Genomic DNA, 14,148 nt, shown 5'->3' with positions numbered 1-14,148 from the left:
CCAAAACATCCTTCATTGATTTAGGCTTGAATTCACATAGTAAGTATGTTTGGTTCCTCAACTTGTTCCTTGTTGTAACTCCAAAATCTTTATCTCCAATGATTTGATCAGGTGCATGATTTCTTCTCCAATATTTTGTTAATGTAGGCTTAGGTCTTTTTAGTTTACTTCAATTTCATCTTGTATATTAGCTTTAGGTAGAATTTCTTATATCTCATCTTGTTCCTTTGGATGTTCAACAATCACTTGCTAATACTTGACAAGCTCTTCCTAGTGCTCGACACCAATTGCCTGATGCTCAGCACAATGTTGTTGCAACTCTGCATGCACTAGTTTTTGCTACTCGACAACTTTATTCTCATGTTTAGGTGTAGTGTTGGGCTCACCTTCATTAATCTATATGAAACTCTTGTAGTCTCCAGGTTCCTACTTACATTCAACTTCATTATTTATGCATATTCATCAACATTCACATTTGCACTTTCTATAACTTTGTTAGTGTTGGAATTCAAACACATATTGTATTGCATAAAATTTAACTAAGGAATAAACAATAAGCAACTAAAGCATATTCCTGCATTTTCTTGTAAACCTCTAATATTAGTGATACAAAGAAGCATGCAAACAAGTGTGAAGAAATGAAATAAGAAATAACTCTAAAGTATATACAACACAACTTATGCAAATGCAAACCTCCAAAATAACATGTGTATATTATTGGAATGTGGTTTCTCACAAATCCTACAGCATAACAATAGGTTGAAGAGTGCTTTGGAAATGAGGAGAGGGTTCTAATTTTATAGGAAATGAGATGAAATAGATGGTTGAGATTTAATGTAAGACGAAGAGCTAGGATCCCTCAAGATCGATGAGGTGTCCATGAGGTGGAGGCCATGTGGACTCCATGTGGATTAGGGTTTTTGACCATTCAAATGGGGAAAGATGCTCACACATGTGTGAGAAACCCTTGATTTGAAGATTCAATGAAATGTTTAAGAGGTTGGAAGCTCAAGATTTTCTCACACATGTGTGAGCAACTTTGGTTCACATGTGAAGGGGGACAAATGTGTAAGTGTATAAGAGTCACATGTAACATGTGACTAGGGTTTGTCAATCCTTTGATTAGGATTATGCAAATGATTAAGGATATCATTAGATGGAAAAGTAGGATTAATTAGTTGGTAAGCTAATTGACCTAGGTTAGAAGGATGGGTTAGGTTAGGAAAGTGAGGTTAGGTGAAGGTTAAAGTTACAAGCCATGTGTTAAATAGAATTAAATATAATATTTAACTCCAAGTGGAATTAAAAGGGATTAATTAAGTAAAATAAGTCATTTACTTAATTAAAGTGAAGGATTAAGATGCAAGTGGGATGAGGGGAAATAGACTAGGATTAGATAAATGTAAATTAATTTAAATCAAGGATAGGGGATAAAGATGAATGTAATTAAATAAATGTAAATTTATTTAATTAAAGGTAGGATAAGGCTAAAATTAAACAAACAATAAATATATATTTAATTGGTCAAGATAAGGGTATTTGTACTCAATTGGACAATTTTAGGTGTCTACATTTTCCCTTCTTTGATATAGCATTAGTGATGCTATATCAAAGAAAAATAAAATATACTGGATGGAAGGATTAGACTAGTAGCATAATGCCCTAGTCATGGAAGGATGAGGAAGGATGATGAGGGCGAAATGGTATGCCCCCTTGAGAGGACATGTGGGTTAGGAGAACATAGATGTTCTCTCAAAATGGATAGAAGTATGGAAGGGAGTGGAAAATGATAAGATTGATAAAGTTATGTTGCAATGGTGTGAACAGCCTAAGTTTGATATTGTATTCAACATTATGCACCAAGATATAAGGAACCAAGATGACAATGTGTCAAGTATGTGATAAAAGGGGTCTAATACAACCATATTCCTTATGAAACCATGATATGGAAGACCATGATTCCTTTGGACAACAGGATGCAAAGACCATGATAAATGCAAAAAATACTAATGCATACAAGTAATAAGCAATCATGCACAATAAACCAAAAGCAAACCAAAATTTTTCCCCTAGTCAAGTTGAAAACTAACTAATGGACTAATTAATGATGATTGATTGAGGATGGAAAAGTTAATGATAAGAACAATGCACATCCAAGGATTGGGAGGGAAACATCCCATGATGATGTTCAAATGTGGTCAATAGATTATCAGTTGATTTGGATCAGCATGATGAATTGAATAAGGATTGATGTACAATATTGCAAGAGAGGATTGACTGGACTAGTATTGATTGCACTTGATTATTTTTTTATTTTTTTATTATTATTATTTATTTATTTTAATGGAGATTTTGATGAATAGATTGAATTGAAGTGCAAATTGAAGAATGAACCTAAAGGAGATTGTAAGAATAGTTTTGATAGGATGGAAATTGATTGGAGTAGAAGATAACATGATTTGACATGAAAGGATTAGAAGAAGAGAAAATTGATTGGATTAGAGGATAAATGAGTTTGATTGAATTGATTGGAAGAAGGGAAAATTGATTCAATTATGGAATAGATTAGAACCAATGACAAGGGAGAACCAAGGAATGGTAAATAAATGGGAAGGGTGGGGAGACTTTTATGGACGGGATGATATATAAATGAAATGAAAGGTGAAAGAATATGGAGGGATGAAATGATATGGTATCGAAAAATGGGGAGCCAAGGACCATGTTTCAAAGGAGTTAAAATGCCCCATACCAAGGATAGGAAAATGGAAGGAAATATGGTGGGAAAGGATGCAGGGAAATGGATGGTGTGTAAAGGATGTGCATGGAGGAAATAAAGGTTCATAAATATTTTGAAAGCATGCATGGATATTGTTACTTTTATTTTATTTTTAATTTTTGGTTTCTCTAGTTTTGATCATAAGAAAAAGGTATGAAAGTGGAAGAGATATGAATACAAGACATAAGAGGGATGGTATGAATATGAAATGGAGGAAATGCATGGGATAATCAAGATCAAGGACATATGAAAGAATGATGGGATTATTTAAGATTATGGATGGAGGATGGATGAAATAAACATGACAAGGACTATGGGATGCAAGATATGCACAGGATGTCAAGATCAAATATGTGAAAAGATGGTGGGAGTATGTACGATAATGTGTGGAAAATGAGAAGGGATATGGCAGGTGAGCATGAACCAATGGAAGGAATGGGATAGCCAAGATCAAAGATGAAAAGTGATGATTGATGATATATGGAAATATCTAAGGTAGTGCAGTGTGGATGGGGTTTTCCCCAGTGTAGAGTGCAAGTGGAAGGATAAGTGAATTGATGGATAAGTGGAATTGGAAAACATTGGATACAAAGGGAGGACACAAGAATCTATTTACATGGATGGTATCCCTTGATATTTCTTCTTATGCCTTTTTTATTTTTTATTTTCAAGGAATTTTAACTAGTTTCTCATAGATTTTGGTAGGATACTGAAAAGAAAGATGAAATGGGGTGGTAAATGGAGGTCAAGGACTTACAAAAAAATTTGGATTAAGGAGGTGGAGTGTTTGGGAGAAATAAATGTTTGATGGATGATAGGTTCAAAGACTTGTGAATGAGTGGATGAAGGAGGTGAAAAGATTGTCATTGACACACACATTGAAGGGTGATGGATAGGAGCAAATTTCAGAGGATATATAAGAGAAAGTTTGAATTTTGGGATATAGGGACCCAAAATGGATGAAGGAGATGATGGATTTAGGATGGTGGATTTTGGGACATAAGGACCCAAAATAGAGTGGGTAAATAGAAGTTTTGAGGATTTATGGATGAAGGAAGCCTTTGAATTAGCAAAATTTGATTTTATTTTGAATTTTTCTTTCAAATTCATTGCTTCATTAAGTAGCTTTGGAATCCACATAATTTTTGAATGTTTTTGTTCAGCCTTTGTGGCCTTCTTCATATTTTTCTTTTCTAGAACATGTCTTTTAGAGGGGACATGTTGATCCTTGGATTTTTGCATATGTTTGGCTTGATTCACTTTATTTCTAGCATCTAATTTGATTCCATTGACCATGGTATGGGTGCACAAGGATAAATGGTATGGAGAGCTTATAGATGAAATTATGGATGGTGAACATTGGAAGGAATTCAAGGATGTGTGCCTTTGTTGATCATTATTAGGAGCATGAGGGGATGAAGTGGAAAATTTGGATATTGTGGATGGATGTATGTAAGGACCCAAAATGGATGAAAGAGATGAAGGGTTTAGCTTTGTGACATAAGGACCAAAATGGATAGAAATGGGGAAGGAATGGGAATATGGATATAAGGTCCCAAAATGAACTTGGAATATGGATGATGGGAACATTTAGGTTTGTACGGAGGAATTTTGGATTTGGAAGGAGTGGAAGGTGTACCAACATATTGAGATATTATTTCTTCAATGGGATACTTACTATTTTCAATGCAAGATGTGAGTCTATGTATAGGGAGTTCATGATTGGGTTGGATAGGTGTGATAGGATCATGTGGAGGATTAAGATCATGAGGGGGATTATGAGGGATAATAGGATCTTGAGATGGATTGGGATAATAAAATTAAAATAAAGGGGTACTTTGATCTTAACTTATAAGAGGATTATGTGGTGGAAGAATTGGATCATGAGATGGAATAGAGTCATATAATGGAGTGGAGGGAATGGAACCATGAGATGGAGTTATTTGATCTTGACATGGAGGAGTATTAGTGGATGGAGTAGAAGGAACATCTTCATGAAGTGGAGGATTAGTAGATATTAGGTCTTGTGATGGAGAGGAAAAAGTAATGGGTAAAATAGAGGCAATGTCATGATCTTGATTAGGAAAGGCATCATGAGATGGATTAAGAGGGATAAGGGAACTATGGGATGGAGAATTTCTTGGATCTAGAAGAGAAGAGGAATCTGTAGTAGCATGCTTTGGAACAAGTTCTTGAGATGGCATTGGATGTATGACTTTGGGTGATTAGATCACTTCATTTTTAGTTTGGTACTTAGACAAGCTTTCTACTAATGATTGTGGGAAAAAGGCATACTTATTACAAGGTGGTGGTGATGTTGATTTTGGAGGATTAGGATTGTGTGGTGATTGGGTGTTAGGTAGGCGATTGGGATGATGGTTTTAGACATTAAGCTCAAAGTATGGGGAGTTACATGGAGGATTTGGGTTGGATGGAACATGAGGATTATGGACTTGGAAGCATGGGGGAAGAGGAAATGTGTTTTGGAAGGTATATTTTTTCTTTTGAGCCCCATTTGATAGGCTAAAGACATAATTCTTGATTTCCTCAAATTCTTGGGCAATGAAATTTATGTTTGAGGAATGATGTGGGCTGTGAGAAAAATCATATGTGGATGAAGGATAATGAGGTAGATTTCCCTTATCAAAGATAGAAGAATAAGGAATGTGAGATGGATTAGGATTGGACATGCAATTTTGAGGATTAATTTGGTACATAGCTTGAATGGGAGGTATAACTCCAGATTACCTTTAAAGATCTTCAACCATTTGGTTAAGCCAATTATTATCCATGAACTTAGATGAGGAGTGGTGAAAGATTTGATGATGTATGGAATATGAATTAGGACTAGGAGCAATTTTGGTTTTTATTTTGATTTGGTTTGATTTGATACTCAATGAAGGTTTGAGATAACCTTGATGTAGATAAAGACATGATATTGCAAACAATTGGATGTTGGATTTGGACTATGATATCTTCTTCCTTTTGCAAATGGAAAAATGATCCCAAGTTAGAATAGGATATAAAATAGATGACTCAATACTTAGTGATGGGAAAATGATCCAAGTGAGAGAGTGCAACTATGACAACTTTGCTTAAGAATCAAGGTCTAATATCACACTTTGGAAAGATCTTTCTACCTAAAGATTGGATTGAATATTCATGAAGGAGAAAGATGATTGATGGGTGTGACTTGAGTAAATCAAGATAGCTAGGATTAAAGTTCAAGGTTTATGATGGTACTCCTATGTCCAGAGTGGAAGATTTTATGAAAACTTGAATTAGAAGAGGATTTAAATAGATGAGGTTTGAAAGATAGATTTTGGATGAAGATTGTAAATGGATTGAGTTAGGAATTGATTAGAAAGGAATGAATTTGACAAGGGATTGGATTAGAATGATGATGATTTGAAGGATTGGATGAAGGATGAAATATGATGTTGGATGAGGAAATTGGATCTTGATGTGGATTATGAATCATGACTAGAATGAATATTAGGAATTTGATTGAATGATTATGAAGATGAGGAAATGATTAGGATGACCAGATATGATTAAGATTTTGAGGAATGATTTGAATGATTAAGAAGATGATTAAGACAAGAGATGCATCATGGTGATGAAATGGATAGATAAAAGAAGTGATGTAGAACTGATGTGGAAAACTTGACTAAGTGGACTTTAAAAAAGACTTGTTTTGTTGTTTTTGAAATGTTTTTTGTCTCTCCTTTTTTGTATTTTGAACTTTTTATGATTTTTTTTGGATTTTTGTGGATTTTTTTGAAACATAAAATGAGGTATACAATGAAATATATACAAGAAAAGTTTAGATGGTGTATCTCCTTCAATTAGGGAGGGTTTCAAATACTCAAGAACATCAAACACACCAACAATCCTATAAGGTTTTGGCTAGGATATACAAGCTCAACTAGGGGTGTCCTCGATATATGCAAGGTACATGAGGCCCAAATCTATAGATGAAAGAAAATAATGTGACATAGTCAGGAGGAGATGGTAACCCAAATCTCCACCTTCACTTCCTAAAGGTATGAATTTCTTTGGGGCTTAGCCAAGAGTGACAATATTTAACTTCCAAGATAGGTTTATTTCAATTCACGTCCAGATATTTATACTCTGTCATAATGCTAGAGTTGAGATCATCCCAAGGGGTGATGAAATCCCCAAGAAGGCCTCCTAAAAAAAGTGTAAAACAAGGCCACTTATTCCTTATGTACTCAAGATCACCTGAAGATGCGAGAGGAGTGAATATGTAAGTGGTCTTGGGTTTAAAAGATACTTGTTCTTTTCCAATTGAAGCTTTAGATTTTCTATCTACTTTTGACGACACTGATGTTTAAGCATGCAAAGTTCTGTCCAACTTTACAATACAATCAACATAATAAAATTAAGAATTTGTCAACAAAAATAAATTGATCGACGTTAATATAAAAAAATCAATAGAGATAGAGAAAATTCCTTTAAGTCATTCAAGATTGAGTGTATTCATTTTAAGCATCGAATCCAAATGTTCAGTGCAATGTTCTTTGAACCTTTAAGCATTCAAGGTTGTGTTTAAACATCCATCCAAATGAAAGGTTTTTTTCAATTGATTATGCATTCAAGATTGGATTTGTTTGTTTTAAATTTAGTCATTCAAGAGTGTGTTTTATTTATCCAATTAAGTGAAACATGCATTCGAAGACCATGTGTTTAAGCATTCAAGTTCATTTCCCAAGAGCAACAAAACTATAAGGAAAACATAGAAGACATGTGATTAGTTATTTATAGAATGCTCCAATCTATAATGTTGCAAACAATCAACTTAATTAGCATCACCAAAATCTCCAAAATGAATGCTTGACTATGGAAAAAAAAATATTTTAGTTATATACGTAAATCAACTTGGGATAGCCCGTATCATATGGAACCAGTAAAAGTCAATTTTTGTTTTATACTTTTTCTTTTTCTTTTTAAATAAAAAAAATCCCTCAATACTAAAAAATGCAAATGACAATAAAATGAAAATGACAGAAAAGGAAACAGTGAATACCTAATACTTACTTTGGTCGATCGTGGACAACAGTAGTAGAGCAGAGATGCCAAACCATGCAAATGATAGAACTTGCAGCTACCAAAAAAATCATAGATGACAAAACTAGGAGTCACCGATAAATCGCACACGCCAAAAAAATAATGGAGACAACAATGGATTGAGGCTTAAAAACTGCATCTAGCCACAATGCAGATGATGGAACTCAAGATTTGTAGAGGCAGAGATGACAGTTTAATGGTGAAGATGACATTCTATAGGCAAAGACACAGTTAAAATGGAGATGTTAGTTAAGAGGCGGAGACATTAGTTAAGAGGCAGAGACGTTAGTTAAAAGGCAAAGATGATAGAATGTAAGCAGGGATGAAAAAACTCAAAACCATTGAACAAATGTAGATGTTAGAATAAGGAGACAACAAAATACAAAATGATGGAAATGGCAATGTGGAAATGAAAAAAAATTAGAGATGACAGTGCGTCTGCACAGACGACACTATGCATAAACACAACGGACAACCTACGAGTTTTTCCAAAAAAAATGTATTTTTTTGGTATTTAAGAATAAATCTTCCTCTTGAATGCATCTTTCAACTTGCACAAACAACCAAAATCCTCACAACACGCTCAAACAATAAAACCCATTAGATTGTTAGTGCAAAATAGATTGAAAATGATGAAAGAATGACCCATAGTGGGCTCTCACCGAGCATGCCAAAATGTATTGTATAAAATGTAACTAAGAAATAAAAAATAAGCAACTAAAGCCTATTCCTACATTTTCATGCAAACCTCAAATATAAGTGATATGGAGAAGCATGCAAACAAGTGTGAAGAAATGAAATAAGAAATAACTCTAAAGTATATACAACACAACTTATGAAAATGCAAACCTCCAAAATAACATGTGTATATGATTTTGTTATTGTTGAAATGTGGTTTCTCACAAATCCTACAGCATAAAAATGGGCTAAGAGTGCTTATGGAAATGAGAAGAGAGTTCTTCTTTGATAGGAAGTGAGAGGAACCAAACAGTTTAATGTAAAATGAAGGGCTAGGATCCCTCAAGATCGATGAGGTGTCCATGAGGTGGAGGCCAAGTGGACTCCATGTGGATTAGAGTTTTTGACCATTCAAAGGCTCACACATGTATGAGTAACCTTTGATGTGAAGGGTCAATGACATGTGTAAGAGGTTGGAAGCTCAAGGTTTTCTCACACATGTGAGCAACTTTGGTTCACACATGAAGGGGGGTAAATGTGTAAGTGTGTAAGATTCACATGTCACATGTGACTAAGGTTTGTTAATCCTTTGATTAGGAATGTGAAAATGATTAAGGGTATGATTAGATGGAAAATTAGGATTAATTAGTGGGTAAGCAGATTGACCTAGGTTAGAAGGATGGGTTAGGTTAGGAAAGTGAGGTTAGGTGAAGGTTAAAGTTAGAAGTCATCTGCTCAAATAGAATTAGATATAATATTTAACTCCAAGTAGAATTAAAAGGGATTAATGAAGTAAAATAAGTCATTTAATTAAAGTGAAGGATTAAGACGCAAGTGGGTGAGGGGAAATAGGCTATGATTAAATAAATGTAAATAATTTTAAATCAAGGATAAGGGATAAAGATGAATGTAATTAAATAGATGTAAATTTATTTAATTAAAGGTAGGATAAGACTAAAATTAAACAAATAATAAATATCTATGTATAAGGTCAAGATAAGGGTATTTGTGCTCAATTGGAAAATTTTAGGTGTCTACACCTATATGCTTTGCTCTTAGTGGAATATCCTAAGAATATGTGTTCATCACTCTTTGCATCAAGTTTTCCAATTTTACTATCTTTCAATATATAACATTCTCTTCCAAAAACTTTGAAATATTTCACATTATTTCCATATCCATAGCATAACTCAAAAAGTGTAATATTAATACCTTTCTTGATTTGTAATTTGTTCAATATATAAGCAGTTGTACATATAGCTTCTCTCTAGTACTTAGGTGCAACATTCATCTCCATCATCAATGTCCTAAGACAATCCATAATTGATATGTTCCTCCTTTCATCTATACCATTATGTGGAGGGGTTCTCGGTGTAGACATCTATCTCTTGATTCCTCTATCATTGAAAAATGTATTCAATTCCCTAGATATGAATTCACCTCCTCTGTTAGATTTCAAACATTTCAAGTTGTTATTTGTTTCCTTTTAAACTCTAGCCAAATACCTTTTAAACATTTGAAAAGCATCATTTTTTCTTTAATAAATATCATAATCATCATCCTAGAGTAGTCATCAACAAATAGAATACAATATTTGTCACCACATTAGCTTTGTACTCCAATAGGTCCACAACAATTTGTATGAACCAACTCTAAAATAACATCATAAGTATAGGTCTTTATCTTGAGACTAGACTTTGTCATTTTCCCAATTCACATTGTTTACACATCACATTATCAGGTTTCTTCAATCTTCATAAAACTCTTAGTTTCTTCATCTTACTTATGCTTACAAAATTATCAAAGTTTGCATGATATAGCCTCTAATTCCATAACCATATATCATCACATTGTGCAAAAAATCATGTATCATCAGATAGGTCTAGATAGAACAAGTTACCTCTTGTTTAGTCTTCACCAAAACCATTGTAGATTTTAGCCTTCTTGTGTTGAAATTCAACTTTTTAGCCTCAATTATTCAATTGTATGACACTCAAAAAATTGTAATTAAGTTCTTCAACCAAATAATAATTGTCACATATGATCTTACCAATAAATCTTATTGGTCCTTTACCTTTCACAATTCATGGTGCATCGTTACCAAACTTGACAATACCTCTTTTCTAATGTTCTAAGGTTTCAAAATTACTTTTACCACCAGTCATGTGATGTGAGAAATCACTATCAATTATCCATATATCACATTTACTCACATATTAAATAAGTTCATTTTTCTCATTAGAATCATAATCATCTTTCATAGTAGCATAAACAACTTCTTCATCATAACTATCAATTGAATCATCATCAATCTCTTCTTCAGCAATGTAACAAGACTTCTTAAATTTTCTCTTGTAGTCTTTTTATCTTTTGTTGTCTTTTTCATCTCTTCTTCCTTTGAACTTATTATCTTTCCTTTCATCCTTGTCGTCCCTATCAGGACATCTTGCATCAATATGACCAACTTTATTGCATGAAAAATAGATTATAGGAAGTTTACCTTTGAATTTTTCTTTGCCTCTTGGTAGTATCCTAGTCATTAATGCTTTAAGATCCTTGAGATTAGCATAAGAAGACTCACTCTCACTAACCTCGTACTTTTATTTCTTCTTCTTTGACTTATGTAAAACCAATTGTGATTTGAAAGCAAATTCAATAGCAAAGGCAGTAATTATTAAAAATTTGACAATTCAAAAGTAGTAAGTCTACCAACTAGACTATCCAAGGTTAAATCATTACTAGGAGTACAACTTAGTTCTTTCTTTGTAGAAACTCTAATAGCATAAATAGGAAGTAAATTTCTCAATACCTTTCTAATCACAATCTCGTCAGTAATCTCTCCATTAGATCCTCTAATTGCATTCACAACTTCTTTGATTCTTCCAATATACCGAGCAATGTTCTCACCTTCTACCATCCTCATATCATCAAACTTTCCTCTCAAGATTTATGATTTGGCTCTTAGTAGATTCTTATCTCCTCCATGAATATTTGCCAACTTTTCCCACATCTTCTTTGTAGTGTTGCAGTCTTTTATGTCATCAAATTCTAAGTAGCTTAGGGCAGATGCAATCTCCAACATCACATGATTATGCTCTTATTTCTCCTTTATTTGTTGGGTTGTCATAGGTGCAGGTATTGTTATGTACTCATTAGCCCAAGTAGTATATTTCCAAATCTCCAATTTCAATAATGTGTAGCTTCATCAAACTTTTCCATGCAAGGAAGTTTTCTTTGTTCAACTTGGGTACCTCTTTTTTATACATCTTGATCTTTAGGTTTAAGTCCCTTCAAACTTTTCTTCACAAGTACCAAAGATCTGATACCAATTGTTAGAATAATTTAGAATAACTAATGGGGGTGAATTATTTATTCTCATGTCCAAATGTGCCAATTAAACTTTTGAACTCTTCAAAAAACTTAGGTCTATTCATTAAGTAGCTCAGTCTGTATAGTAATATGTCGCCAATTTTTCATTCTTCTAAAGTGAGCTCTATTAGGAGCCAGCCCTATTAAAGGTTACAATACACACTGTTATGTGTGATCTTATTAAAGGATTTAATCACCCTATTAGGAGTGGCCTTGTTAGAGGACTTAAGAATATTCTATTAGAATATCACCTTGATTAAAGGATTTACAAATGAATATTAAGTCAACCTTGATTAAAGGATTTTAACAACAATAGTTAGAAGGTAACAACATGTTGATACGATAAATACAACTTGTTAGCATGAACGTTGATGATACTTCTTTGGGGGGTATCCTAAGCATTAGAGAGTATTGATAGGTTGCATTCATGATTGTGTTTGTCATTGATGGTCAACATAGTAGTAAGTCTGTGAAGACTAGCAAAGTAGCAGATAGATATCCTAGTTGTATGGACAAGGTTTTGCATGTCTAGTGATGAGTGGTCACGGACATGTTTAGTATAATGTCCCGATGATGCGGTTCAATGTGAAACACATAAGTCAAAGATGTATGGAAGTTTTACCTAATTTATAGAGAGCAGTTCAGAGACAAAGTGCTTAGAAAGAAATTTCTAATGTTTGTATTATATCTTTCATCTGAGATGTAATTAGAAGAGCACAATCAAATAGTGACAGAGGATAGTTGGATGATGATGCCAGGAGATGCGCAAGCCCTAGTATTGCACATGTAAAGTTTTATATAGACTGTGAGTTGATAGTGCTATTGTAATTGTAATTAATTATCTTATTATAATTAATTAGGAAAGCCTCAAGGCCAACTCAAGGAATTATTTTGAAGATATGGTATAAAGGAAAGATGTTTTCCTTATTTGTAAAGGTGTGTCAAGTATTCTATGAAGTGTGAAAAGGAGAAAAGTGTTGACTAAATGTGAGTAAGTGATTATTGGATGTCAGTTTTGTGATCTAGTTACAAGATCAGAAGGAGTAAAGGTCCAGTTGATAGGACATAGGAAGGAAGTACTATTCATTTCTATTATTCTACAAGGAATAATACAAATATCATTTGGATAGTGCATTCATTGGTCTTGCCCTTGAAGCTATTTGGGCAGTGGATCCAACTAGCTTCCACAACTCCTAACAAGGTTGGCACAACTCTTAATAAGGTTGGAATCTCCTAATAGGTTTTCAAAATCTCCTAACAGGAACTAATATGTACTGAATGTTGTTATAGACTCCTAAAAGGGTCCATCCTCTAACAAGGAATATTTATATTACATCATCTTGTGGGTACCATCCCCACCAAGGGTTTCTCTATTTAACATATTCAGTCTTATTATGTAAGAGTATCTTGTTTTGGTTTCTAATTATATTGCTTATATGGTTAAAGTTTAATAAGGTTGATATTTGAGATATTAGTTGGATAACTGATTCACTCCCACCCCCCCCTCTTAGTTATATTGGTGGACTATATATTCTAACACAACTCACTTTACAAATACATATCACAATGTAGCTCATTTTCTAAGTTATTGACTGAACTCCATTCATGTCTTCATCATTGTCTCTTATCTTCTTGGAAAATCCTTCAAGCAATCACTCTTCATCTCTTCTCTACTCCTTCTTCTCTAGTTCACCAGTCAACAACATTAGCAACTAATAACCTCACTAGCTTTATCCTTATGCCTCCTTAAATAGGTAACTTTTATCTTTTTCCACTTAAACATCACCATTGATCTTAAAGTTAGGTCAGATTCATCGAATCCTTCCATCTTTTCATTTCCTTCTTCTCCTTCTAGATACTTATCAAAACTTCTCTTTGAATCCATGCATATAAATACTCAAACATGGTTTCTCTTGCATTAAATTCTCCAACACACTAATATTTATCCTTCACATGCTTTGACAAATCCAAAATTTCAACTGTATTGGCTAGGAATCTCAATTCCTTCACAAAATAAAAAATTTTTGACACTTGGCCAAAAATGTTTTCCTCAACCTCGGTCAATACAAACTATCTTTCTCAGCTTACACTATCTTCACTCGATACAACTTTCTAATACTTAGTCTTTACTAGTGCTTGGTCAACACTATCTTTTCTCAGCTTCTACTCTTCATTCAGTCCACGTCTTTACTAGTGCTTGGTCAACACTATCTTTTCTCAGCTTCTACTCTTCA

This window comes from Cupressus sempervirens, chromosome 7 (assembly GCF_028749045.1).
Source record: "Cupressus sempervirens isolate cs-2001-9-10 chromosome 7, ASM2874904v1, whole genome shotgun sequence".
Taxonomy (NCBI): Eukaryota; Viridiplantae; Streptophyta; class Pinopsida; order Cupressales; family Cupressaceae; genus Cupressus; species Cupressus sempervirens.
This window is presented reverse-complemented; position numbering follows the sequence as displayed.